The sequence below is a fragment of the Lycorma delicatula genome, chromosome 2, assembly GCF_047948215.1.
Source record: "Lycorma delicatula isolate Av1 chromosome 2, ASM4794821v1, whole genome shotgun sequence".
Taxonomy (NCBI): domain Eukaryota; kingdom Metazoa; phylum Arthropoda; class Insecta; order Hemiptera; family Fulgoridae; genus Lycorma; species Lycorma delicatula.
In genome coordinates this window covers 2,713,872-2,727,660 of record NC_134456.1, presented here as the reverse complement: position 1 = coordinate 2,727,660, position 13,789 = coordinate 2,713,872, and the positions used below count along the sequence as shown (strand labels likewise).

Here is a 13,789-nt window from a genome sequence, read left to right as displayed (position 1 = left end):
TTTGCATTAATTTTTTTTATTTAGGCAATTTTAAATTTAACTAACAGAAAAAACTGAAACTTTTGATGTATTTCTCCCCAGTTTCATTCTTATTTTAAGTATTGCAAAGTGTGTACACAGGAAGAAAGATTAGAGGGAATTATTTTTTTGTACTCGTGTTTTATTACTAGAGTAAATGTAATGTTGAATTATATTTACTTTTTGTTTGTTTTTTCCTTGTAACTCTCTCATGCCAGCAGTACTTGTAAAACAAGTTATCTAGTTCCGACAATCTTTCACAATGGCTGCCAAGTTGGAGAATTTTAAAAGATCAGCTTTTAATCTTCCAAATTCATGTTCAGGAATGATGAAATTCTGAAATTTATCACATTCAGTACTCTTTTATACCTTTAAAATCATTTTGTGACTAGGTGTTGGGGTCAATCCATTTGAAGTGTTCCAAAAAAACAAGCCGGTTGCTTGACCAATTCAAAAACAAATTGAAATTTACCCACTGTTTCCTACATGTCTCATGACCTTAAAACTAAATTTTTTTATATAAGCAGTTTACCTGTGGTGGCCATTTTTGTTATGGTTTGCACACTTATTTTTTGTGGTTGTAAGGGTCTTAACTAAAAAACTATTGGCCCTGGAAGGATGAAACTAAACACAATTTAATCATATTTTCTCAAGGTAAATAATCGGTTCAGTGGCATATTTACCTATTTCTCTTCTTTCTATGAGAAAATTACCAGTAAAGTTGAACATAAAAAACAGTGAAATTTCACTTTAGGTAATTTTTTTCAAGAGGCAGGGATGGCATACAGAGTTTAAATTTTTTTATATGTAGGTATATGTTAATAGTTTTACTAAATAATGTTAATGGTAATATACTTACCCCTAAAATTTTATGAATTTTGAAAAATAATTTAAAAAAAAATTCAAATTTTAGCTTCAAATTACTTCTGGTGATAAAAATCTAAAATTTGCACAACTTGCAGTGTTTTTGTAGATTTTTATGGTAAATAAAAATGTTTTTTGTGTGTTTTACTAATAAAAAAGTTATAACCTCTCAAAAATCATGAAAAACTTGTTAAAAACCATTTTAACTCTGTAAATAAGTGCTCTTGTTATATTTAGCCCCTATGTTGTTGAAGTTCACAATTTAATGATAACCAATACTAATAACCTAATACAATTTTCATTAATAAATGCTTGTAAAACCTACCCAAACAGATTTCCATTAGTAGGCTACATATTTTTTCAAGAATTCATTTTTATTTTTATATTGGTTTATTTTTGAAACTCTTTTTAATTATTTTTCAATGAAATAGCCTGTTTTTGTAGGAATGAAAGTTTATTATTTAGTGTGGTTAACCAACAGCTGTGATATCTCCTGATAATTCTCTTAAAATTGTGTGAGAACAACCCATCATTGTAGTTAGTTCATGTGATGTAAACTTTCTCTGGACTTTACAGATCGGTACCCACAGTTTGTCTTGTTGAGACTTTTGAAATGATGTATGTGGTCCAGCTGGGTGAAAAAATGAACCTGCACGTCGTCATTTTCGAGGCTAATATCTACCACTTCTCCTGTGATACACACAAGCAATAGAGTTTTTTCCTTAAGTGAAAGCGGTACAATACTAGACACAGGGTGGTCTTCATAGCCCTTTGAGACTAAAGTAAAGTAACATCTTACAATGCCTTTTGAAATAGGAATATACTTGTGGTAACTTCTAGTATCAACAGTTCTTTCACAGCAGTCAAAACTAACGAGTTTCTGAAATCTTAGCTATCTCATCTGATTTAATAAAAAAAAATACTTGATGTTTTTCAGCATGCGATTACAAAATTAATATATTTCATCAACGTTTAGTATCTGACTGTTTAATGGCCTTTGCAGGCTTGCCTTTAACACCTTTTGTTTTGTTGTTCCTCCCACACCAACACAGGCGTTTTTCCCATGGGATGATCCAAAGAAGTGCCATTCGACTTCAAGGTCAAAATATTTTCTGTGACTGCACAAATTAGCAAAATTCTTTTTATTTTTATACTGACTTGAAGCACCATTAGTAAAATAGATGAGTTTTTTAATGTTCTGATGTACTTCCTTCATATGGTCTGTTAAAAGTTTTTAAAAGCAATTAAATGTTGCTGTATTGTGCTTCAAGTGATCACTTAAAATACAGATACTTTTGTAATACATCATTTTCCTTGAAATAGAACGTGAATTGTAGCATGGCTGTTGACTCAATGGAAGCTTTGTATCTTATTTTGAACGAGATGAAAAGTCTGCCAACACCAAGCATTCTTCTTCACCTAATTCTGATTTTTTTCTTCTTGAAAAATTGAGCTTGAGATTTTGACATGAAATAATACTATTTCATGTTTCAGTTTTTCCAATTTTTCCACTAATAATTCGAAAAACTCATCTGTGGTCAGATAAACAGTAATCATCTCTGCCCTAGCAGTTGCTACCACTGTTTGTACATTATTGCATTTGGCAACACATTATACTCTTCAGAAAAGTTAAGCATGTCAATCACTGCCTGCTTACCTAGACAGCACACATTCATCATACAGCTGTAGTTAAACTTTTCACAAACAAAGATGTCTATTAAGTCCTTATAATCAACATTAAGTTTGGGACCATCAGTTATGAGTTTGATGTTATGGTGGTAGGGGCAGACACAAACTGTACGAATCCTGGATGCACCAGCCAAGTTACACCATTTTGGATGGAGTTCAGAGAATTTTGATTTTCCAGTTTTTCTCTCAGGGTTTTCATTTTTAAGGGAGACATTCATTTTAGTTTATCAGAACAAGGCGCTTTTGCTTATGTACTTTGACACCATTAACACACGTACTAACACAATCCTTTTTACCAGGAAACAACCTGCTATTATTGTCATCTTCATAACACACCTTTTTTAATTGTGTTGTTGCTAATTCCTGTTTTATGTCTTTTACATAACTTCGGTAGAGTACCTTAATCATTAACTAATTCTCTAATAAGTCTAACCAAATGCTCAGACACACTGAACTGTGGTATTAAATTAGATCTGGCCCAAAATTGGGGAAGTAAACTGATAATTTTAACCTGATCTTCTTTGGAAGGAAGAACACATTTTTCTTTTAGTTTTAAAATAAGGTAATCATATTCATGTGAAAAAGATTCAGCAGGATTTTCATTTTCAGAAATCAAAAGACAATTCAAGACTCTTTTTTAATTTTTCAGATACCTTATTTACGAGGATTATTTTTTTTCAAGGTCCGATCGGTCACGAAATTAAAACTACAGTGAAAATAAAATAAATTTTATTTGTAACAAGTACTTACATAGTTACACTATTTCTCTACATAGTCGCCACTCCGATTTAGAAATTTGTCGTAGCGTGGTACCAACTTTCCAATTCCCTCGTCATAGAACGGAGCCGCCTGTGTTTTCAGCCATGTTTATACGCTGGTCTGCAGCTCGATATCTGTGCCAAAATGTTGTCCTCCTAACCAGCGTTTCATGTGATAAAAGAGGTGAAAATCGGATGGAGCCAAGTCCGGGCTGTATGGTGGGTGATCAAACACATCCCATCGAAAACGCTGCAGGAGCTTCTTTGTTACAGCTGCAGTGTGAGGCCGAGCATTGTCATGAAGAAACACAATGCCTGATGACAACATTCCTCTCCGCTTATTCTGAATTGCCCTTCGTAGACGATGAAGAGTCACGCAGTATGAGGGTGCAGTGATGGTCGTGCCACGTTCCATGAATTCCACCAAGAGAACTCCATTCCGGTCCCAGAACACAGTAGCAATACACTTTCTGTTGGAGAAGGTTCGCTTGAACTTCTTTGATTTACTGGGAGAATGAGTATGCATCCACTGTTTGGATTGTTCTTTTGTTTCTTCAGTTTCGAAATGGACCCATGTCTCTTCCCCTGTGATAATTTTGTTAAAAAAATCTTCTCCTTCATTGTGGTAGCGCTGAAGATACATTAGGAAGGCGTCCATTCTCATTGTTTTGTAATGGTCGGACAGCATCTTGGGAACCAATCTCGCACAAAGTTTGCGGTACTGAAGTCTCTCATTCACAATGGTGTAGAGAGCTGACCTTGAAATTTCAGGTTGAGTGATTCGCTCAATACAGAAATTGTGAACCGATGATTTTCTCGAATTGCCTCATCCACTCGTTCAACGAGATCATCGGTTGACACTCGCTTCCTTCCCTGACCGCCTGCATCATGAACATCTGTACGTCTTGCTTTAAAGTTCCTGCACCATTGCCGCACTTTGCTGTCACTCATTGAAGTTTCACCATACACATTACTTATTCGTTGATGAATATCAGCTGCATTACACCCCTCAGCCTGAAGAAATCGAATTACCACACGCACTTCACACTTGGTGGGAGATGTTATTATTGTAGACATGTTTATGTACTACCTGCGTGTTCAGAAATAAACAAAGTGACACGGCGTGATTGAAGGCCATGCTATAGATGCTGCGCATCACATAGGTTCATCCGATCATTATTTTGTGACCGATCCGACCTTGAAAAAAAATAACCCTGGTATTTTAAATTTTAATGTTGATGGCCTTAGATCGGTGCATAATTTTTTAATTTTGATGGAGTGATGCACCCAAAATGCTACAAGCAGCATTTGATTGTTCAATATTGTGATGTGGGGCAATGCATTGCTCTTAGTTTTTGCATTCATGTAGTTCTTTGTTCTGCTGAGAAAAAATACTTTTGAAACAGTTAATACAAAGAGACTTTTCAGGAACTAAATTTAAATTTGGAAAAATCTGTTGTTTAATAGCTTGCTCCTAACGTTATTTGCCTTAAGTTTTTCTTAACTGCCTTTTTATGAGTTTTCAAAGGGTCACAACAGAACTGTCCATACAGGTAACTGAATTTTGACAAAAACGTTTTTTCATGTATATTTACAAACACTAGTGACATATGAATTAACATGTAAAAATATAAGTTGTTGGTTTTCATCACTAAATTCACAAATTTTAATGAGTTCTTTTGGCACTGTACCATACACGATTTTATGACACTCTTCATTCACATATATTTCTATGGAACATTGTGCTTCCTTTGTTTTATGTGAAATTACTTGAAAGTAATGTAAAAATTTAACCGATTTTAAAATTTGCAGATATAGTATTATTAAGTAAAACTTATTTATTATTATTAAACTTATTATTATTTATTAAACTTATTTATTTATTTAATAAACACTTTTAAACAGGATGAAATTGAGACTAAGTGAAATTGAGCTAAGTGATGCAACAAGCATAAATTAGCATGTTGCAACATGAATTTTCCTGACCAACGGAAAGACTTCAGGCACCTGCTATAACATGAACACTGCGGTTGAATGGTTCAAACAAGTCTATTTTAATTATAGTAAGTATAAAAATATTATATAGTGCCAAGAAGACAAGAAACCTTCTTGGAGCACTTATTCAGTGAATAAAAATTTTTTATGATTGTTGGTTTTTCATGATTTTTGGGAGGTTATAACTTTTTTATTAGTACAAATCACAGAAACATTTTTATTTGCTACAAAAATCTACAAAAGCACTGCAGGTTGTGCAATTTTGAGATTTTTATGACCAGCCCCATCAGAGTAATTTGAACCCAAAATTTGAATTTAAAAAAAATTAGTTTTCAAAAATTCATATAAATTTAGCGGTAAGTATATCACCATTAATATTAGTTATGGTAAAACTACTAACGTATAACTATGTAAAAATATAATTCCAACTCTGTATGCCATCCTTGCCTGTTGACAAAAATTGCCAAAAGTGAAATTTCACTGTTTTTCATGTTCAACTTTATTCGTAATTTTCTCACAGAAAGAAGAGAGATAGGTAAATAAATCACTGGACCAATCCTTTAACTTGAGAAAATATGATTAAATTGTGTTAGTTTCATCCTTTCACGACTAATAGTTTTTTAGTTATGATATTTTCTGTAAACCATTAGTCACAAAAGTAGGTGTGTACACCATAACAATAATGGCCTCCACAGGTAAACTGCTTAGATAAAAAAGTTAAAAAAAAATTGTTTTAAGATCATGAGTCACATAGGAAACAAGTGGGTAAGTTTTAATTTTTTTTTTAATTGGTCAAACAACCACCCTTGGGCACTTCAAATGTATTGACCCATTGAGTAGTTTTTTTTTGCCAGGTGATATCAAGTTATATTATAAGCTTGAAGCTTAAACAAGAAGTCGGTGAACAAATCTTCATTTTTTTAATATGTTGGTTTATACTAATAATGATACGATTTGGAAATTTACTGAAATTTTGTACATGATACTACTTATTTACTGGAACTTTGACCCCCAACTTGCCTAACGACCTATTGCTTTGTTAGAAACAAACATTATTCTTGTATTTTGGAGCTTTATAAAATTATTTATGTTTCAGGAACAAAGTATTTATGAATACAAAAAAATTGTTCTTGTGTAAAAGATTGGTAATTATTTTACCAATTAACACTATTAGTGCAAGTTTTCATCAAATTAAAAAATGTTAATGCAACAAAATTTCTGAATATTTGCTAATATGGAATTATCCATAAATTTAAAAACTTTGTTGTGAACTAATTCCATCCACTGCTCATATTATATATTATCATATTATATAACTGCTTTTGAACCATACTGTTCAAGTTCACATTTTGAGAAATCGCTTTACCTCAGTCATACTTGCTTAGGTTGAAGTTTAAAGAGTCGTCAGTGAAATCATCAGAAACTCTTAATAATTCATTTTCATCATCTTTTTTCATATTCCATAAAAGCATAAGATTTAGTACAGCATCTTCTTTCTAAAATCTTCCAGCTGTTACATGTCCTAAAGTCATGAGTTTCAAGAAACTTGTTATACGAGGTGCTACCCAAAAGTTTGGGGAATTTTACCATAAAAATAAAATAGCTTACCATAACTTATAATTTCCACTGTCTCCTTCAAAGTAATCCCCTTGGGCATTGATACAGTGATCCCAGCGTTTTTCCTATGATTCCACGCATCCCTGGAAGTCTGCAGGTATAAGTGTTAGAAGCACGTTCTGCGTTTCTTCCTGAATCTCCTCAATTGTGTTAAAACGACGGTCTTTCAATTGAAACTTTATTTTCGGAAAGAGAAAAAAGTCGCACGGGGCAAGGTCAGGCGAATAGGGTGGGTGGGGAATCACTACCGTCGTTTTGGAAGCCAAGAAATTCCGAATGGCTAGCGATGTGTGCACGGGTGAATTGTCATGGTGCAGAATCCAGCTGTTGTTACCCCACAGATCTGAACGTTTGCGCCTAATGCTTTCACGTAACTGCTTCAAAACTTCACAATAGAACATCCCATTGGCAGTTTCATCAAGAGGAATAAATTCCTTATGGATAATACCTTTGATGTTGAAAAAAACATCATGGACTTCACGTTGCTGTGAACTTGGCATGCTTTTTTTGGCCGCGGTGAACTTGGCGACTTCCACTGCGACGACTGCTGCTTAGTTTCAGGGTCATACCCGTATACCCATGTCTCATAACCGGTTATGATGTTGGAGATGAAGTTCATCTCTTGCTGAATTTTTCATTTCACTACAGACAGCTACGCGATTTTGTTTCTGGTCGCTGTTCAACAGTCTCGGTACGAATTTTGCAGCAATGCGTCTCATGTTCAAATTGTTCGACAAGATGCGTTGCACGGACCCATATGACATTTGTACGATTGCACAAACATCATGGATTGTTTATCTACGATCTGCAACAATAGCCTCTCGCACTTTCACGATGTTTTCCGGTGTTGGGCTTGTTGATGGTCTTCCTGAAAGCTCATCGTCATCAACTGTCGTTCGTTCATCTTTGAATCGTTTGTACCACAAAAAGGTTTTACTTTTACTCATAGCATTGTCACCAAATGCTTCCACAAGCATGCGATGGGTTTCTCCACCAGTTTTTTTAAGCATGAAGCAAAATTTGATGCAGGTTCTTTGCTCTTTAAAATCAGCCATTTAGAACTTTGCTGAGCAGTAAAACACAACGTTACACAACCGCACGGAAGTCAACAATGCAGCCTCTCACCGTCACAGCTGTTGGAACACTGATTCACAAAGAGTACTGTTAGACACATCTAGTGGCAGCAGGTCGTACCAGCAGTGGTTCACGTGCAAAATTAAAATTCCCCAAACTTTTGGGTAGCACCTCATATGTTGTGGCTGTGGTGTGCTCCTTATTGGTTTTATTCATTTTCCATTTTGGTGTTATCAAATGCATAAAAAAACTTAATAAATTGAACTGAATTTTTTTCTGAGCACAGAATAGATGAGAACTAACTTCTACCAGAGTTTAATATCCTGTGAATCATAATTTGTAAATTATGAGTTTAATTTGTAAATTTATAGTTTTGTAAATGGTACATATATTTGTATGTGATACTCTGTTGTAAACTTATAAAACCAGTAGAGCATATCTAATTTATTGTATAATGAATGTTTTACTGTGTAACACTATATGCTAATTGCTAGTTAACTAGTTGCTCTTAAGTTCAACTGAACCAAATATCTCTTTGACTTGTTTCAAGCATGCAGCACCATCCTTACTGAATGTTTTCTTCAAGAATACTCTAATCAATAATATAAGTAAATGTATAATGTTTAATTTCTTTATAAAGTAAATAAATATTTTTGTAAAAAATTATTAAAAAATTTGCATTAAATAAAAAAATTGTAATACTTTTTTAAATTAAAATTAATATACAGAAAATATGGTAATTTTTTATTGCTTCATCATTCTGAGATATAACTGTCACTATTCTAATGATAGATTAGCTACCAGTCTGTATTTCACATGAATGGTTCTTAAAAAAAATTTGAGAACAATGGACACACACACACACACACACGCGTATTAGTATGTTAGCAAAACATGGTAATGACATGAATAGTAGCATTTGAAAAACAGTTAGTTTGAAAAACATATAAAAATTTAGATTGACCTAGGTATACAATTACATGCAGACTTTGTCAAGAATGCGAAGATTTGGTTTTGGTTTACTTTTATTTATTTTGCAGTTTTCCAATTGGCTTTACTAACTGTCTAGACCTGGGATCTGTTTATAAAAAGCTCTTAATGTTATTAAAATTAGTATAGCAATCAATTATATAAAATAATAAAAAGGAAATGATAAAATAAACTTATTAGAGGTTGAATAAATCCTCTCGGGCTGTAGTTGACATCTAAGTATGCTATTCTTACATCCTAAAAATATGTGCGTCTAATGTAAACATAACCTAAGCAAATTATAAGATAACTTGGTGATAAATTCTTCTCACTTGATTGGGGGTTTGCCTACCAAAACCATAACTTGAGCCACTTATCACTGCTATATTAATAGAAGTTATACCACTGTTGACATCCAGTTTTGATCATAACCAGGTCTACTTTTTCAAGCCACTGAGGCTTTCCTATATATAAAGGCAAGTAATAATCTCTTCTTAATGTTATATTGGGAACAACTATTTGTTCAGTTGTAGTACTTTTCTTGCCGCATTTTTTGCATTTGTTATGTTCAGCAGGCTAAGCGTACAGAACTACCAAGATTCTTTTTTTTTTCTCAGTATTAATTTTGAAGATGGGCTGTTGGTCATGGTGGTAATAGGCACTATGTTCAACATATCAAAATGTTGCACTGCTGAGACCAAACTATAGAGAAGTCATTGGCAGACAGACATGATGAGATTGAAAGCTGCCGTATTGTGTACATCGTATTTTGACTTCTATTCCAAATTATCCATTACATGTATTTTGGTGATCAGACATTCATAATGTGCATCCACCTTAAGGAAATTTTTTCCTAGCTTATTTGGTTTTACTTGGATGAAATAGTATAATTTTTTTGAAATGTGTGTAATTTTGTTGTAAGCCTATGATCAGTAATATTTGCCCTGATATTATATAGACATTACCCTGATATAGTCATTTCAATATCTAGTTTTACTCATTAAATAATTATTATATGAGTAATGTCAATCTAATTTTCCCTTCATTCTTTAGAGAAAGTTGATTGGTCTGCTTCATCGGTACATTTAAGGTTCTTGGTTTTCAGGAACTGCTCTGAGATTAACCCTCTAAGGGTTATGAGTAGAGATTCTCAGAGGGTTGATGTTGCCAATAGAATTACCTGAAACCATTCGCTTAGGAGACTGTAAAAGATTCCTTCTAATTTTGCTGACGCGCCATTATTATTTATTATTTTATTTTTTAATTTCCTTGTTAAACAACCTGATTTCTTTTGCAGTGCCCTTGTTTCAAGTGATGGTACAATTTTCATTAAAACAGATACAAATGCCTTTTACTTATATACTATTAAAAATAATCAAGTGGATCAGCAGTCAGAATTGTCTGCACATCAGTTTAAAGAGTTATTAGACCTTACTGGTAATATATATATATATATATATAATATTTTTAGTGATATTTAAATATTTTATAAGTATGTATGTAACTTTTGCATGTAGTAAATTTAAAAAATTATTTGGCAGAATATGTCAGAACGCGCGAACGTGGTTCAGGGGAAATTTGGGTTGTCCGGGGAAATTCACAGAAATTTTTACTACTTACGAAAAATAGAAATCATGATGAAAATATCAACTGATGTTGGATTCACATCATTTTTACAATTATTAACTGGAATAATTGATCTTTTAACAAGTTTTGAAAAAAAAGATTCATCCTATTGAGTATTACGTATATTGAGAACAAAGACAGCAACATCATTCCTGGCGAGCGATGACTCATAGACTTAAATTGTGACAGGCAAGGGACGCTTACTGATTAGAAGCATTATGGTCAACAGTGTGCGTGCATGTGTGGATATTGTCTCCTCTGTAATGCACTATTTGTTTAGTTGCTTTTGGTTAGGCAATAGTGTTTCTTTGTTTTTATTAGTTGGCCGACTGCAAGTGTATAGTTTTCTTTTAATACTGAAGTAGTTAAGTTACTTTTAATAGTGTTAAGTGATATAGACAATATACAGTATATCGAGTATAAAATATTGTAATTGTATATTAATTAACTATGTTGACATTTAAAAGTAAGCAAGACGTAAACTGTGCATTTTGTGACTGGCATGGCAGATGTGATAAATTTGGAATTTTGGGTAAATTTCTGACTGAAAAAATTGTGTTCTAGGAAAATTTCAGGAGTCTGAACATTTTCTGCTCCCCTTCTATTTTGTTCATTTTTATTACCAGACTGTTGTTAATTGATAAATAACCCTTTTAAAGAGTCTAGCAGAGAACTGACTAAGCAGTTAGGAGGGGTCAATGTTTGGGTGGTGGTGGGAGTAGGCAGATGCACATGGTTTCCCTCTGTTCTGTCAAGATGACCCCATTTCAGTAGCCAACATGGTGTGGACCGAAGCACATCATGGCTTTGTATGCACACATATTTTGAAAACAGCCAATCTGTGATCATGACGCAAAGAGCTTTTTGGCAACAGTTCAACATTACACGTAACAGTGTCATTCCTAATGCGAACATAGTTTGGTCCTGGGTTAGGCAGTTGGAGGAAACTAGTAGCACACTAAGAAGAGATAGACTTGGGTGATGCAGATCCATTTGAACACCAGAAAATATACAGCTGGTGATAGTTGCAAATTGAGAAATCGCCAAGATGTTTTGCTCAGAGGCATGCTGTTTTAGGAATGTCAGACCATAGTTTGAGGAGATTTCTGCATTTAAATTTGAATTTTCACCCTTCAAAATAATGATGTCTCAAGAATTGAGTCCAACAGACTATGCCAACCGCCAAAATCTGTATGAGCAAAATGCTTGCACAGATCACTCCTAAGGCAGCTTTCTTCAGTAGCAATGAGGGACATTTTCACCTCAGTGGAGCTGTGAATAAGCAAAATTTCCACTACTGGACTGAAAATATACCCTAGATTATTCATGAATGGCACTACAGTCTCCTTAACTAACGGTGTGTTATGCTATATCACAATGTGGTATGATAGACCCATATTTCTTTGAGGAGGACGATGTGATTGTGAAACCCAAACATTATTTCTCAATGTTGCAAAATTTCCTGCAGCAAAGAATGGATTGTTGAAGAAGAGGGATTGGGAGACTTGTGATTCCAACAGTATGGGGCTACAGCTCACTCAGCCTGACATTCACTTAATGTTTTGAGAGAAATTTTTCCTGGACATCTGGTCTCTCTGAGGGGGCGATGAGGACTGAGGGAGCTCAGTCACCCAATTTGAGCATTTGTGATTTATTTCTTTGAGTATATCTGAAGGAAAATGAGTTTAAACGTTGCCCTTATGGGTATCAGAGCTAAGATAGCAAATTATTGAAGAAGATAATGCCATACCCCGAGATATGTGTGAATGAACCGTACAAAACTTCAGAGATCATCTCCAACATTGTGTTGTTGCTAACAGCATCCATTAGCAACAACAACATTATTAATTTTTTCTTTTTAGATATTTATAATCAGAAAAAGTAGTAAAATAAAGACAGGAATGTTATGTTTATGTTTTATGAATATAGAATAAATATTTAATAAAATTTAGATAAAGGACATAGGAAATGTTTCATGAATAATCAAAAAGTGTAATTAAACATTAAAAAAAGGGAATGGAGTGTTTGAGATGTTTAAAAAGATTAACCACATTTAAAAATACAGTTGATAAAAAAATACTTATTTGTATATTAAATAAACAGATAAAATTATAAATATACTTAATAAATAAAATTACAAACTAAGGTATTAAACAACTGTATTTAAAACTATAAAAATAACACTGTTAAATAAATATTTTATGTCAGATGTGCAGTTCGATATGCAGTGATTGTATTAAATAATGCAATATTTTTAATTATTGAAAAGAAAATTTTAAATCAGATTTAATGAGAATTAAATAAGATAAAAATAATTGCTTTCTTAGTCAATGTACTAGCACAAGCATGAAGAAAATATATCGTACTAAAAAAAAAGTAAATAAAGTAAAAAATTCTTATATAAATTGTTTTGGTTTAAGTAATGATAGTATGACAAACAGAGATCTATGTCATAGAATTATGGGTTAAAAGTTTAAAATAGGCATGTAGTTATAAGCAATATGCAATTTGGTGATATGTTGTTACTAATGTAAACTAATAAAATACAGTGATCTATTTTAAACAGACAACATTTCTTGTTTAGAACGGATTGACAAGCATGTCACTTTGTTCAAAAGGACTAAGTCTAGAATGTACTGTTGTTTAATATCTCCATCTCTGTCTATAGCCAAACAAAACAAGAGTGCTGTACTCCTCCATGAATATGAACATTGCTTTGTCAAATAGCACAGTTTATTTATTATTATTATTATTATTATTGTTGTGTGTGTATATATATTGTATTGTACTGTATTGTGTTTGTGCATATATATTGTGTATATATATATATATATATATATATATATATATATATATATATATGTATTACATACAATACATTTATGTATTGTTGGTTTATATGTGTATATAGTATTGAAATAATGTGTTTTTTTTGCAGCGTTCTCTGATTGTGCTATAACTGTTTTACCAATTACTTTATTGCAAAATATCTTAGTCCTTTGCATAAATAACCAGTGGCTTTTGGTAGTTGAGTGGTTGGCTTCTAAGCAGCCAAATGTGGTGTCATGCATAAGACTTGAAACTATTATTACTTCATGTGTTGCAAATAAGGATCATGTATATTCAATGACTGTTGAAGGATCATTGTGTATCCTTTGTGAAAAATTAAAAAAATAAAT

At 32.9% G+C, this 13,789-nt stretch overlaps 1 protein-coding gene across 21 annotated transcripts in view; it reads left to right on the top strand.

Moving 5' to 3' along the window:
• LOC142320422 (uncharacterized) overlaps positions 1–13,789 on the top strand; it is a 137,706-nt gene that overhangs the window by 60,010 nt on the left and 63,907 nt on the right. For 12 of the 21 annotated variants that reach the window (XR_012755380.1, XR_012755383.1, XR_012755382.1 and 9 more), the window contains 2 exons: positions 5,235–5,392; positions 10,282–10,421. The exons of 4 other annotated variants lie outside the window; for them this stretch is intronic. The gene's annotated coding sequence lies outside the window, so the exon portion shown is untranslated. The remainder of the gene's footprint in view (positions 1–5,234; positions 5,393–10,281; positions 10,422–13,789) is intronic. 5 more of the 21 variants (XM_075358158.1, XM_075358153.1, XM_075358148.1 and 2 more) reach the window with 2 other exon arrangements.